General features: G+C 36.7%; 1 pseudogene; it reads right to left on the bottom strand.

The window, feature by feature from the left end:
- Positions 1–6,025: 6,025 nt before the first annotated feature.
- Positions 6,026–6,145, bottom strand: LOC127484994 (5S ribosomal RNA; annotated as a pseudogene).
- Between the last annotated feature and the right edge of the window lie 8,425 nt (positions 6,146–14,570).

Below are 14,570 nucleotides of genomic sequence, written 5' to 3'. Positions count from 1 at the left end.
GAAGACCTTTCTCTCTGTCTCTCTCTCTCACTGTCCACTCTGCCTGTCAAAAAAAAAAAAAAAAAACACAGATTGAAATGCCTGTGTTATGTATTGGAATCCGTGGGTTTGAGGCCCAGCTCCATTTCCAATTCAGCTTCCTGCTAATGTGCACCTTTGGGAAGCTTTTAGTAATAGCTCATGTACTTGAGTCCCTGCCATCCATGCAAGAGACCTGGATTGTGTTCCTGGCTCCTGGCTTCAGCATAGCCATTAGTAGAAAATCTCTTTTTTTCCCTCCTTCCTTTTCTCTGTGACTTTGAAATAAATATGAAATAAAAAAATTACGAAAAAATAAATTATGATTCTGACAGGTTGTTCTCTGTTCACTGAAGCATTTCTATAAGGGAGGTTCATTCTGCCTGGTTTCCAACTTGTTTGAGTTCAGTGAGACAGAACAAAATCACATGCAGCAAATTACATATAGCAGAATCATTAGTTACAGATAGACCATAAGGGACAAAAGAAGCCCAGGATCCATTGTGAGACAGTCTCTTTAGTTTGTAATACAAACTAAAAATATCACTTCATATTCATTGGAATGGTTATTATTTAAGAAAAAAAATAGGAGCTCCAAGAAGGCGGAATAGGGAGGGAGCTCACTGATAGTCCGGGAAAAGATAGTTTAATAAAAATGGAGATACTGTAGTCCCAGGGAAGAGTTAGGGAACAAACTGCAGAAGAAACTCTTCTGGAACCAGTGGGACACGGTGGAACTACGTGGAGGGCATGAACACCCATGGCTCAGGACCCCAGTCACTGAGTCTACGCACCAGTGCTGGAAAGGGAGGTGAGGATAAATCATAGTAGCCTGAGACACTGGCAGAAAAGTGGCAGGAAGAACCTAGAGGGAACGAGGCTTGAAGCCACATAGGGAAAGTTCACCAGCCTAACTAGAGGAGAGAATAAAAACAAGGCTGGGGGGGGGGGCTGGTATGGACATGATTCTCTCCCTCCACTCACCTTACAAAGGTGAGGAAAACAATACAGCAGGCACCATTTTGGACATATGTAACAGCCGAGCCAGCTCAGGGCTGTGCCCGCCCTCAGCCAAGCAGAAAAATCTGACTCTAGTGGGGAGAAATACCATGAGGTTAAGACCTAGTGAATGAGTGGAGCTTATGAACTGGGACAGTGAAAAAAAAAAAAAAAAACTCAGTGTATGTGGGAGAACTCACGGTGTGCCTGAGACGTGAGTGGTCTCAGTGGGAGATTGACACCACAAATTCAGTAACTTTGGCAACCCAGTGGGAGACACTGCAAGGGAATCTAAGCTTACACTAAGGACTGCACTAAGGACTGTGGTCCTTGGTACAGAGAAGACAAATATTATACCCACTGGAGCTAGCACTCAGGCACTGATTGCAATCAAGGAGAAGAGCTCAGCTGAGTGAAATTACTTCCCTTCTGAATAAAAGAGAGAGAAAGAGAGAGAGAGAGAGAGAGAGAGAGAGAGAGAGAGATGTACCATGCCAAACCTGGGTGTGTCACCTTTAGCAGACCCTTAACCCTGAGGAACTAAACAGAGCTTCTGGCCACACCCACCACAAGCCTCTAGAGATTCACCAATAGCAGACAGTTCACTTAATCTAGAGTCATAGTATAATGAGAAAAGCCACCACAGTGAGGAAAAAAAAAAAGAAACCAAAGAATATCTCTACAATGCCAAACAACAAACACAGAAACCAAGGAAATAAGAACAAGGAAGACAACATGACACTCCCAAATGAACATGACACTCCAATACAAGATTATGAAGATGATGAGATAGAAGAAATGCAGGATACGAATTTCAAAAAATTTAAGAACATTTAGAAGTTATCAAAAACAAATGCAGGAACTAAGGAAATCCATACTGTACAGGAAAGAAAATCTCTTGTGAAAATGAAATCTTAAGGAGGAATCAAAATGAAATGAGGAATTTAGTAGAACATGAAATTGTGATAGTGAAGAGAAATGAAAATGAAATGAAGAATTCAATACAACAAATGAAAAACACATTTGAGAGCCTTAAAAACAGAATCAGTGAGATAGAAGAGAGAATATCAGACTTAGAAGACAGAGCACAGGAAAGTATACAGTCAAACCAAAGAAAGGAAGAGGATATTAGAAATCTAAAAACTATTGTTGGGAATCTACAGGATACTATTTAAAAAAAAAAATTCAGGTTCTAGGAGTTCATGAAGGCAGGCAGAGAGAGAGAAATGATTAGAAGGCCTTTTTAGTGAGATACTAGCAGAGAAATTTCCGGGTTTGGAGGACAGAGACATCCAAGTACAGGAAGCACATGCAACCCCCAATAAACATGACCAAAAGAGATCCTCACCATGATACGTTGTACTCAAACTCATCACAGTGAAAAATAAAGGTTCTAAAATGTGCAAGAGAGAAAATACAACATTCATGATGAAAACACTAAGCAAATTGGATTTAGAATGAACATTCCTCAAATACAATTAAAGCATTTATGAAAAACCCATGGCCAGCATCATATTGAATGGGGAAAGGTTGGAAGCATTTCCACTGAAATCTGGTACCAGACAGGGATGCCCACTCTCACCACTGCCATTCAATATAGTTCTGGAAGTTTTAGCCAGAGCCATTAGGAAAGAAAAAGAAATTAAAGGGATACAAATTGGAAAGGAAGAAGTCAAACTATCCGTCTTTGCAGATGATGTGATTCTTTTTTTGGGGGATCCAAAGAACTCTACTAAGAGACTATTGGAACTCATAGAAGAGTTTGGCAAAGTAGCAGGATATAAAATCAATGCACAAAAATCAACAGCCTTTGTATACACAGGCAGTGCCATGGCTGAGAAAGAACTGCTAAGATCAATCCCATTCACAACAGCTACAAAAACAATCAAATACCTAGGAACAAAATTACCCAAGGATATTAAAGATCTCTACAATGAGAATTACAAAACCTTAAAGAAAGAAATAGAAGAGGATACCAAGAAATGGAAAAATCTTCCATGCTCATGGATTGGAAGAATCAATATCATCAAAATGTCTTTCTCCCAAATTATAGATTCAATGCGATACCAATCAAAATACCAAAGACATTCTTCTCAGATCGGGAAAAAAATGATGCTGAAATTCATATGGAGGCAAAGGAGATCTTGAATAGCTAAAGCAAACTTGTATCACAGAAGCAAAACTGGAGGCATCACAATACCAGATTTCAGGACATACTACAGGGCAGTTGCAATCAAAACAGCATGGTATGGTACAGCAACAGGTGAATAAACCAATGGAACAGAATAGAGACACCAGAATTCAATCCAAACACATACAGCCAACTTATATTTGATCAAGGATCTAAAACCAATTCCTGGAGCAAGGACAGTCTATTCAACAAATGGTGCTAGGAAAACTGGATTTCCACTTGCAGAAGCATGAAGCAAGACCCCTACTTTATACGTTACACAAAAATCCATTCAACATGGATTAAAGATCTAAATCTATGAAGTGACACCATCAAATTATTAGAGAACATTGGAGAAACCCTGCAAGATATAGGCACAGAGAAAGACTTCTTGGAATAGACCCCAGAGGCACAGGCAGTCAAAGCCAAAATTAACAATTGGGATTGCATCAAATTGAGAAGTTTCTGTACTGCAAAAGAAACAGTCAGGAATGTGAAGAGGCAAACAACAGAAGGGGAAAAAATATTTACAAACTATGCAACTGATAAAGTGTTAATAACCAGAATCTACCAAGAGATCAAGAAACTCCACAATAACAAAATGAACAACCCACTTAAGAAGAGATGGGCAAAGGATCTCAATAGACATTTTTCAAAAGAGGAAATCCAAATGGCCAACAGACACATGAAAAAATTTTCAAGATCCCTAGCAATCAGGGAAATGCAAATCAAAACCACAATGAGGTTTCACCTCACCCCTGGTAGAATGGCTCACATACAGAAATCTACCAACAACAGATGCTGGTGAGGATGTGGGGAAAAAGGGACACTAACCCACTGTTGGTGGGAATGCAAACTGGTCAAGCCACTATGGAAGTCAGTCTGGAGATTCCTCTGAATCCTGAACATAACCCTACCATTCAACCCAGCCATACCACTCCTTGGAATTTAACCAAAGGAAATTAAATTGGCAAATAAAAGAGCTGTCTGCACCTTAATGTTTATTACAGCTCAATTCACAATAGCTAAGACCTGGATTCAACCTAAATGCCCACCAACAGAAAACTGGATAAAGAAATTATGGGATATGTACTCTACAGAATACTATACAGTAAGAAACAATGAAATCCTGCCATTTGCAACAAAATGGAGGAATTTGGAACACATCATGCTGATTGAATTAAGCAATTCCCAAAGGGACAAATATCATTTGTTCTCCCTGATTGGTGACAACGAAACAAGCACCAATAAGGAAAATTATTGTAGTGAAATGGACACTATGAGAAACAGTGACTTGATCAGCCCTTGTCCTGATTTTCAAGGAACAGCTTAATACTTTATCCCTTTTAGTATATTTTTGTTCTACTTAACACTATTGGTTGAACTCTTTAATTATACACAATTATTCCTAGGTGTTGAAATTTAACTGAAAAGTGATCCCTGTTAAATATAAGGGTGGGAGTAAGAGAGGGAGGAGATGTACAGTTTGGCACATGCTCACTCAGACTTGCCCCAAAAGGTAGACTTAGACATATGCCAGTGGATTCCAATTCAATCCCTTCAAGGTTTCATGTACCAATGCCATCTCACTAGTCAAAGTGATTAGTTTCAGTTCATAATTGATCATAATGAAAGGATTAAGAGTCAAAGGGATCACATAAAAAGACTAGTGTCTGCTAATACTAACTGATAGAATAAAAAAGGGAGTAAAATATCCAACATGGGAAGCGGGATACACAGCAGACTCATAGAATGGCAGATGTCCTAAACAGCACTCTGGCCTCAGAATCAGCCCTTAAGGCATGCGGATCTGGCTAAAAAGCCCATGAGAGTATTTCAGGCATGGAAAGCCAAGACACTCTGGCAAAAAAAAAAAAAAAAAAAAAACAAAAAAAAACAAAAAACACAACAACAACAACAACAAAAACAACCTAAATGAAAGATCTGTGAGTGAGATCCCAGCAGAAAGATCCATCAAAGAAGGAGGTACCTTTCTCTGAAGGGAGGAGAGAACTTCCACTTTGATCATGACCATGTCTAAATAAGATCAGAGTTGGTGAACTCAAGAGGCTTCCATAGTCTTAGCAACTCAGGAAAACAAAATAACATATGCTGACAAAGATATGGAGACATGGGAACTATGGTGCATTAGTGGTGCAAAATATAATTTGGTACAGACACTGTAAAGAATGGTATCTTAATTCCTCAAAAATAGAAATGTAGATTATCATGGGATCCCATAATTCTACTTTTGTGTATATTCCCTGCATGATTAAGGCAGGAACTCAAACAGATCCATCTATTCCCTTTTCATAGCAGCATTATTTACAATAGCCAAAATGTAGAATCAACCCAACTCTCCACTGACAGATTAAAAGGATAACTGAACTGCAATATATATATATATATATATATATATATATATATATATAAAATCAAATATTATTTAGCATTTTAAGGGGGCAAAATTGTATCACATGCTACAGCATTGATGAACTTTAAGGCCATATTCTATGTGAAGTAAAGTGTGTCCTTAATGACAAATACTGTATGACTCCATTGATATGAGAGTCCTTCAGAAAGTTCATTGAATAGTGTGTTACCAAGAAATTATACATAAATTTCACTTTTGTAGTAAAAAATACAATTTTAGTACCATTTTCCATGAAATGGATAAGTTTAAGAACAAGTGTATACTATTAGAAAGACTTAATGAACTAAAAGATAAATGTAAAGATGTTGTCCAGAATGCAGCAAGAGATGTTAAAAGACAATTTTTAAAATTTGCAAAACAGACGAGATCGGGCGCATTCAGGGTGGTATGGCCGTAGACTTTTAAGCCTACAGCACCCGGTATTCCCAGGCGGTCTCCCATCCAAGTACTAACCAGGCCCGACCCTGCTTAGCTTCCGAGATCAGACGAGATCGGGTGCGTTCAGGGTGGTATGGCCTACTTACCTCAAACGGTAGAGTTAGAAACATACCAGGGGATTCGAATTCAATCCCATCGAGGTGGCATGTACCAATGCCATCTCACTAGTCCCAGTGATCAATTTCTGTTCACAACTGATCACAATGATAGGACTAAGAACCAAAGGGATCACATAAACAAGAATAGTGTCTGCAAATACTAGCTGATAGAATAAAAAAGGGAGAGAATGATCCAACATGGGAAGTGAGATACACAGCAGACCCATAGAATGGCAGATGTCCTAAATAGCACTCTGGCCTCAGAATCAGCCCTTAAGGCATGCGGATCTGGCTGAAAAGCCCATGAGACTATTTCAGGCATGGAAAGCCAAGACACTCTGGAAAAAAAAAAAGGCCTAAATGAAAGATCTTTGCGAGTGAGATCCCAGTGGAAAGAACGGGCCATCAAAGAAGGAGATACCTTTCTCTGAAGGGAGGAGAGAACTTCCACTTTGACCATGGCCTTGTCTAAATATGATCAGAGTCGGTGAACTCAAAAGGCTTCCATAGCCTTGGCAGCTCATGACAAGAGCCTAGGGTGATTACTGAGGCCATAAACAAGAGTGTCAATTTGTTAAGTCAACAATAGGGGTCACTGTGCACTTACTCCTCATGTAGGATCTTTGTCCTTAGTGTGCTGTACATTGAGATTTAATGCTATAACTAGTACTCAAACAGTATTTTTCACTTTATGTTTCTGTGTGGGAGCAAACTGTTGAAATCTTTGCTTGATGTATGCTGAACTGATCTTCTGTATATAAAGAGAAACAAGGATGAATCATGATGTGAATGGAAGGGGAGAGGGAGTCGGAAAGGGGAGGGTTGTGGGTGGGAGGGACATTTTGGGGGGGAAGCCATTGTAATCCATAAGCTGTGCTTTGGAAATTTATATTCATTAAATAAAAGTTTAAAAAAAAAGAAGTCTTGAAAATGCCTAGAGAGAAATTACAGATTATGTAGAAAAGAACAATTAATAGTATATTAGCTGTCCAACAGCAACATTAAGAACCAAGGGATGTATTGAAAATGGGGCAAGAAAATCATTGTCAACAGAAAATTGTAAACTATCTTGCAAATAGAAAAACAAACAAAAATCCACCAAGCTTTAGCAGTTAAACTCTTTAAAGATAAAAGAGTTAAGGGATAAAATAAGGGAAAAGGAACAGAATTTCAGCTTACATATTTCAAATATAAGAAGGAACATTGAGGGTAAAAACTAGAGTAAATAGACGAGTAAAACTAAACAAATGACTATATAAAACAATAATAATATTGTGTGTATTTTTAAGATGGATTAAAATATATGTAATTAATTGATCATATGTGAAAGATGTAAAGGTAGTGATTATTTTACACTATTGTGAGCTATATGTGCATGATATATATGGCATAATTATTGAAATGAGAGATATAATTCAAAAATAGGAATGAAAAAATAAGTACATTGGTAAAATCTAATAACCTCAAATAATTGGATAAAAAGCACTGAAAACATAAAAAACAAATGTAAAGATAATATAAAAATTATGCAAAGAGTATCAGTTATGGCAGAAATTGGAAATGTAGTATAAGGGCTGGCAGTGTGGTGCAGCTGTACCCAATATGAACTCCAGTTCTGGCTACGCCACTTCTGATCCAGCTCACTGCTGATGTGCCTGGGAAAGCAGAGGAAGATGGTCCAAGTTACTTGGCCCCTTGCCACCCACATGGGAGATTCAGATGGAGTTCCAGACTCCTGACTTCAGCCTGGCCCAGCCATGGCCATTGTGAGCATTTGAGGAGTGAACCAGCAGATGGGAGCTTTCTCTGTCTCTAGCTCTGTCTGTGCCTCTCTCTCTCTCTCTCTCTCTCTCTCTCTGTAATTCTTTCAAATAAATAAATTAATTGAAAGAAAGTAAGTACAAATATCACATCTTATTTATATATGAGAAGATTGATTCTCTCTATGTCTCTCTGTGCATTCTTCTCTGGAACTCTTTCAAATAAAGAATAAATCTTGGAGGGAGGAGAGAAAGAGAAATAGATTATATACTTGATTCATTGGAAAACATTTTACTTTTTAAAAAATATTTTATTAAAGGTAGAGTTACAGAAAGAAAGAAGGAGAGACAAAGAGAAAGGTCTTCCATCTGCTGGTTCACTCTCCAAATGGCTGCAACAGCTGGAGCTGGACTGATCTGAAGCCAGGAGACAGGAACCTTTTCCATCTCTTACACGTGGGTGCAAGGGCCCAAGTTCTTGGGCTATCCTACACCTCTTTCCCAGGCCACAGCAGAGATCTAGACTGGTACAGGAACAGCTGGGACTAGAACCGGCACCCATATGAAATGCCAGTGTCACAGGTCACAGGTGGAGGTTTAGCCCAGGATGCCACAATGCAGTCTCCCTGTTGTACTTTTTTTGCTCTTTTACACATAATTTCACTGATAGTCTCTTTAAAAGTGACCAGTTAAAGATAAAATTTTAAATAAAAAGGTTACAATCAAACATATACCAGAAATTTCTGAAAAAGTGAAAGTAACCACAGCTATAGTAATACCAAATAAAATAGACTTTAAGGCAAAAGCATTAATTTAGAAACAGTCACTAACATGATAAAAAGTTCAATTCTTCATCAAAATTGGGAAATTTTTGTTTCTTGTTAATCTTATAACATGGAGGTATAAAATAAAAATGCTAAAACTACTAAAGGAAATTAAATAATCCAGAATTATAGGTTGAGATTCATAGATCCACATAAAAAGGGATGAACTTGGGCCCTTATCTGAAATATGAGGGGTCTTCAACAGTTTCATGGAACATTCATTATTATGAAAACTATGCACAGGTTTCATTTTTTTGCATTAAAATGAATATTTTCATTCCATTTCCTACCAACTTTGAAATGTCCTCATATAAAAAAGCTAACTCAAATTGCATTAAAGACTCAAATGTAAATGTTTAAATTGTAACAATTCTAGAAGTAATAGTAATAAATCTCATGATCTTTGAGTAGATAATGATTACATAAATATGAAATAAAAACAAAAGCAAAAACCAATATATAAATTAGATGTCATCAAAATTAAAAACTTGTACTTCAAAGAACACCATCAAGAAAGTGTAAATACAATGCACGAAAAAAATTACTTGTAAACTTTGTATCTGATATGGAGCCTCTTTGTAGTCTATATATGGAATGCGAATCAAATACACAAGAAGCTATCATTTGACACCTGTTAGAATGGTTTTCAAAAATACCAATAACAAAGTATTACTACAGACCAATATGTGGAAAAAAGGAAAGGGAATTCTAGAACACTGTTGAAATGTTCATTGGTACAATCACTATGCAAAATAGTATGGAGCTTCCTCCAAAAATTGAAAGTAGAGCTGGAAAATTATTTAACAGTACCACCTCTGGATATATATAACCAAAGAATTGAAATTCGGATCTCAAGGAGATGTCTGCACTGCCATGTTCTTTGTAGCATTATGCACAACAACCAAGACACAGAAGAAACTGAAGTGTTCCTCAACCAATACACAAGAAAATGGGATATATACATACAAAGGAATATTATCCAGCCTCAAAAAAAAAAAAAGAATATCCTGACATATGCAACAACATAGATGAACCAGGAGGATATTATGCTAAGAAAAACAAGCAAGACAGAAAAGTGCAAATACATCACAATTACACTGATATGAGGAATCTGAAAGAGTCAAACCAATAGAAGCTGAGTATAATGTTGGTTGCCAAGGTCCTAGGGATGGGAAGAATTGGGGACGTATTAGTCTAAATGTCCAATTTTGGTTTCGTAAGAGGAATAAGTGCTAGAGAACATATGCATGTAATTAACATTAGATTGTACACATAAAATTTTTCTAAGAGGGTAAATCTTATTGTATTGCTATCACAAATGAATAATAATGAACAAAGACAGGAGGAAACTTCTTGAAATGAAGTATATGTTTTTGGACTGGATTATGGTGAAAGTTTCATGGGTACATACATATCTCCAAAGCCCTCAAGTTGCATATATTAAATGTTTACAGCTTTCAGTAGGTCATTCATGCTTTATTACAGTGGTTAATGGAAAAATAATCTAATAAATTGGCTGTGTTTAAAAAACTAATAAAAAAGAGGGCTAGCACTGTGGCACAACCATTTAAGCCTTTGCCTGCAAAACTGACATCCAATTTGGGCACTGGTTTGTGTTATATATTAATGTTAGCCATTGCAAAACACACCGGACACCAGAGTAAGGAAAAGGGTTTATTGGGGGAACACCCTACAGACCGGAGTGAAGGGGCAGTGAAGGAAAAAGAGAAGGAGACTGTAAGAGAGAGAGGCAGAGAGGAGGGAGAAGAGAGACGAGAGGAGGAGAGGAGCCAAGAGAGGCCAAGAGAGCGCAGGAGAGAAGGACCAAGAGAGCACGTGTTCAGGAACAGGCCCTTTTAAAACTTTGCCCAAGGGCGGACAGGGAAGCAGCAGCAGCGAATCCCATTAGGAAGGGGGTGGAGCCTGGCTCAGGTAGCTGGGCCATGCAGCCACCTGGCTAAAACTGCACCAGTTTCCTAACAGTTTGAGTCCCCGTGTTCCACTTACAAACCAACTCCCTGCTAATTTACCTGAGAAGGCAGTCAAAGATGACTCCAAATCTTTGGGCTCCTGCACCCATGTGGAAGACCCAGATGAAGTTCCAGACTTGTGGCTTTGGTCTGGCCTGGCCCTAGATATGGGAACATTTGGGGAATTTGGGGAGTGAACCAGGAGATGGTTGGTTTAATAAATGTTCTAAAATTGATATTGGTATGAATGATACAACTCTGAATATATGAATAATTATATATATTTTCATAATTTTAAAAAGGAAGTTGTATTCTATATCAAGTATATTTCAATAATGCTGTTATAAATATAGCAGATTGAATGTAGCAACATATATAAAAGATTATACACAGACTAATTTTGTTTTATCCCAGGAATGAAAGGATAGTTTAACATTCAAAAATTAATGTAGTTCTTCATATTAACAAAGTACAAAAAGCATGCCTTAATAGAAACAGAAAAAACACTTTTGGCAGCGTTCAATGACTCTATGATAAAAGCTGTCAACATCCTAGGAGCAGAAGGGGATTTCATCAACCTGATACAAAAGCACCTTTATCTATAATCGTTGCAGATATCATCATACATAATGAAATAACACATATTTTCCATGAATATAATGAACAGGCAGATATATCTGTTCTTGCCATTAATATTTTCATTGGACTGGAGGTTTTAGTAGGTTTTATCAGGACTGTGAAAGGAGAATACATCTAAAATTGAAAGGAAGAATGAAACTGTTTTTATTTGCAGATGACAAAACTAATTTTGAAATCTCTAAAGGAGACCAATAAAGCAAATCTTCTAACACTAAATCAGTTCAGATATGTACAAGCTATATTGTTATACCAAAAATTAATTATATTTCTAGATGTTAGAGATATGATACAAAATGAAGTTAATACACTCTTCTTCACAATAAGTTTGTGAAGAAATTGTCAAAATAAAATACATATATTAAAACGATTTCAAAACTTATGTGTTGAAAATTACAAAAGATTGTTGAAAAATTTAAAATGGGCTAAATAAATAGAGATTTCATGTTCACCAGTTGAAATACCCATTATTGTTTTGGAATTTTTTCTACATTAATCTTTAGATCATTCTCAATGTGTATTAAAACCTCAAATTCCTTTTTTCTTTTTTTCTTTGTAGAAATTGGAAAACTACATATAACATTTTATGAAAGCAAAAAACTCAGATTTTATGAAAACAAAAGCTCAGATTGGCCAAAACAATTTTGAGAAATACAAAATAAGAATATTTTAATTATGCAAATTTATTTTTTAAAATTTTATTTATTTATTTGTATACAGCATTACACAGAGAAGTGAAAAGACAAAGAGAAATTCTCCATTTGCATTTCCATCCCCTGATGGCTGCAAGGGCCAGGACTGGGCCAGGTCAAAGCCAGCAGCCAGGAACTTCACCTGGGTCTCATATGTGGGTGACATGTGCCTAAACACTTGGGCCATCTTCACTGCTGTCCCGAGGCAATGAGCATAGAGCTGTCACTATCCAGTTGCAAAACAGACTATGAATCTATACTAATCTAATCAGTATGGAAAAGGTATAAGATTACCTATATAGATCAAAGGAGTTGATCTTACAGTACAGATAAAAATCCCAATATTCATGATCTATTGATTTATGACAAAGGCAAGAAGGCAATCCAGTGGGGGACAACATAGCCTATTGAACAAAAGGTTGACAATTGAATATGCAACATACAGAAAAATAAATCATACCTTACGCTATACATTAAAATAATACAAAATAAATCAGATACCTAAATGTAAGAGTTAAAGCTACAAAATATTAGAAAAATATTAAATACTCTTATTTTTATTTTTTATTTTTTTAACTTTTATTTAATGAATATAAATTTCCAAAGTACAGCTTATGGATTACAATCACTTCCCCCCATAACTTTCCTCCCACCTGCAACCCTCCCCTTTCCCTCTCCCTCCCCCCTTCCATTCACATCAAGATTCATTTTCGATTCTCCTTATATACAGATAAGTTTAGTATATATTAAGTAAAGATTTCAACAGTTTGCACCAACATAGAAACACAAAGTGAAAAATACTGTTTGAGTACTAGTTATAGCATTAAATCACAATGTACAGCACATTAAGGACAGAGATCCTACATGAGGAGTAAGTGCACAGTGACTCCTGTTGTTGACTTAACAAATTGACACTCTTGTTTATGGCATCAGTAATCACCCTAGGCACTTGTTATGAGTTGCCAAGGCTATGGAAGCCTTTTGAGTTCACTGATTCTGATCATATTTAGACAAGGTCGTAGTCAAAGTGGAAGTTCTCTCCTCCCTTCAGAGAAAGGTATCTCCTTCTTTGATGACCTGTTCTTTCCACTGGGATCTCACTCGCAGAGATCTTTCATTTAGGTGTTTGGTTTTTTTTTTTTTTCTTTTTTTGCCAGAGTGTCTTGGCTTTCCATGCCTAAAATACTCTCATGGGCTTTTCAGCCAGATCTGCATGCCTTAAGGGCTGATTCTGAGGCCAGAGTGCTATTTAGGACATCTGCCATTCTATGGGTCTGCTGTGTATCTCGCTTCCCGTGTTGGATCGTTCTCTCCCTTTTTTATTCTATCAGCTATTATTTGCAGACACTAGTCTTGTTTATGTGCTCCCTTTGGCTCTTAGTCCTATCATTATGATCAGTTGTGAACAGAAATTGATCACCTGGACTAGTGAGTTATAACCTTGGATAAAGTCAATTTTATTTTGATTCAATACCACAATCACAATCCATATAATCAAAAAGTGATAATTTGCACCTCATCAAAATTCAAAATAGTTTGCTTTTCAGTAGATACGACAAAGAAAATTGAAAACAAGCTTCATGTTTGTAAAAATTACTTGTGAATCATAAATTTCCTAAACAATTTTGTTCAGAATATGTAAAAAAACCTCTTAATTCAACAATAATGAATAAAATATAAATATACGCAATATATTGAATAGATTCTTTAATAAAGAAGACATGGATGACAAATATAGACTTTAGAATGTGCTGAACATCAGTAGTTATTGGAGAAAGGCAAAATAAACTTAAAATTACATACCATTACAACATATTGGAAAGGATATATTTTTAAAAGGTGATGGTAGGGGCATGTGTTGTGGTGCACCCTGCATCCCATGTCTAAGTGTCAGTTCAAGTTCCAAATGCTTTGCTTCTGGTTCACGTTGCTGCTAATGTTCTTAGGAAGGCACTTAATTATGGCCTAAATACTTGGGTCCCTATCTCCCATGTTGGAGACAAGGTTGGAGTTCCTGACTCCTGGCTTTGTCCTGGCCTATTCCTGGCTGGTGTAGGCATTTGGGGAGTGAACCAACAAATGAAAGATCACTCTCTTTCTTCCTGTCCCTCTCTCTTTCTATCGCTATGTGTTCTCAGAAAATCTATCTTATTTTAAAATCGATGATAATACCAAGTGGTGGCATGGATATGGAGATTTTGATATACTCATTTATTTCTGGTGGCAAAATAACAGCCACTTTGGAAAACAGTTTGACATCATTATAAAATGTTAAGCATCAAATTACCATATTTTTCAGCAACTCAACTCCTAGGAATCTACCTGAAGGAAATAAAAACATATGTCCAGAGAATGATTTTCCCAGTGATGTTCAAATCAGCACTATTCATATAGCCTAAAACTAGAAACACTGTAAATGCTTGTGAAATTGTGAGTGGATATATAAAACATAGTATATTCACGCAATGAATTAGTATTTGGCAATTTAAATGAACAAAAATATTGATACTTTTTGCAATACAAATGGATTT

This window comes from Oryctolagus cuniculus, chromosome X (genome assembly GCF_051225735.1).
Source record: "Oryctolagus cuniculus isolate XC-2025 breed Fujian yellow rabbit chromosome X, ASM5122573v1, whole genome shotgun sequence".
Taxonomy (NCBI): Eukaryota; Metazoa; Chordata; class Mammalia; order Lagomorpha; family Leporidae; genus Oryctolagus; species Oryctolagus cuniculus.
Note: the sequence above shows the minus strand (reverse complement) of the source record. Positions and strands in the feature narration are given on the sequence as shown.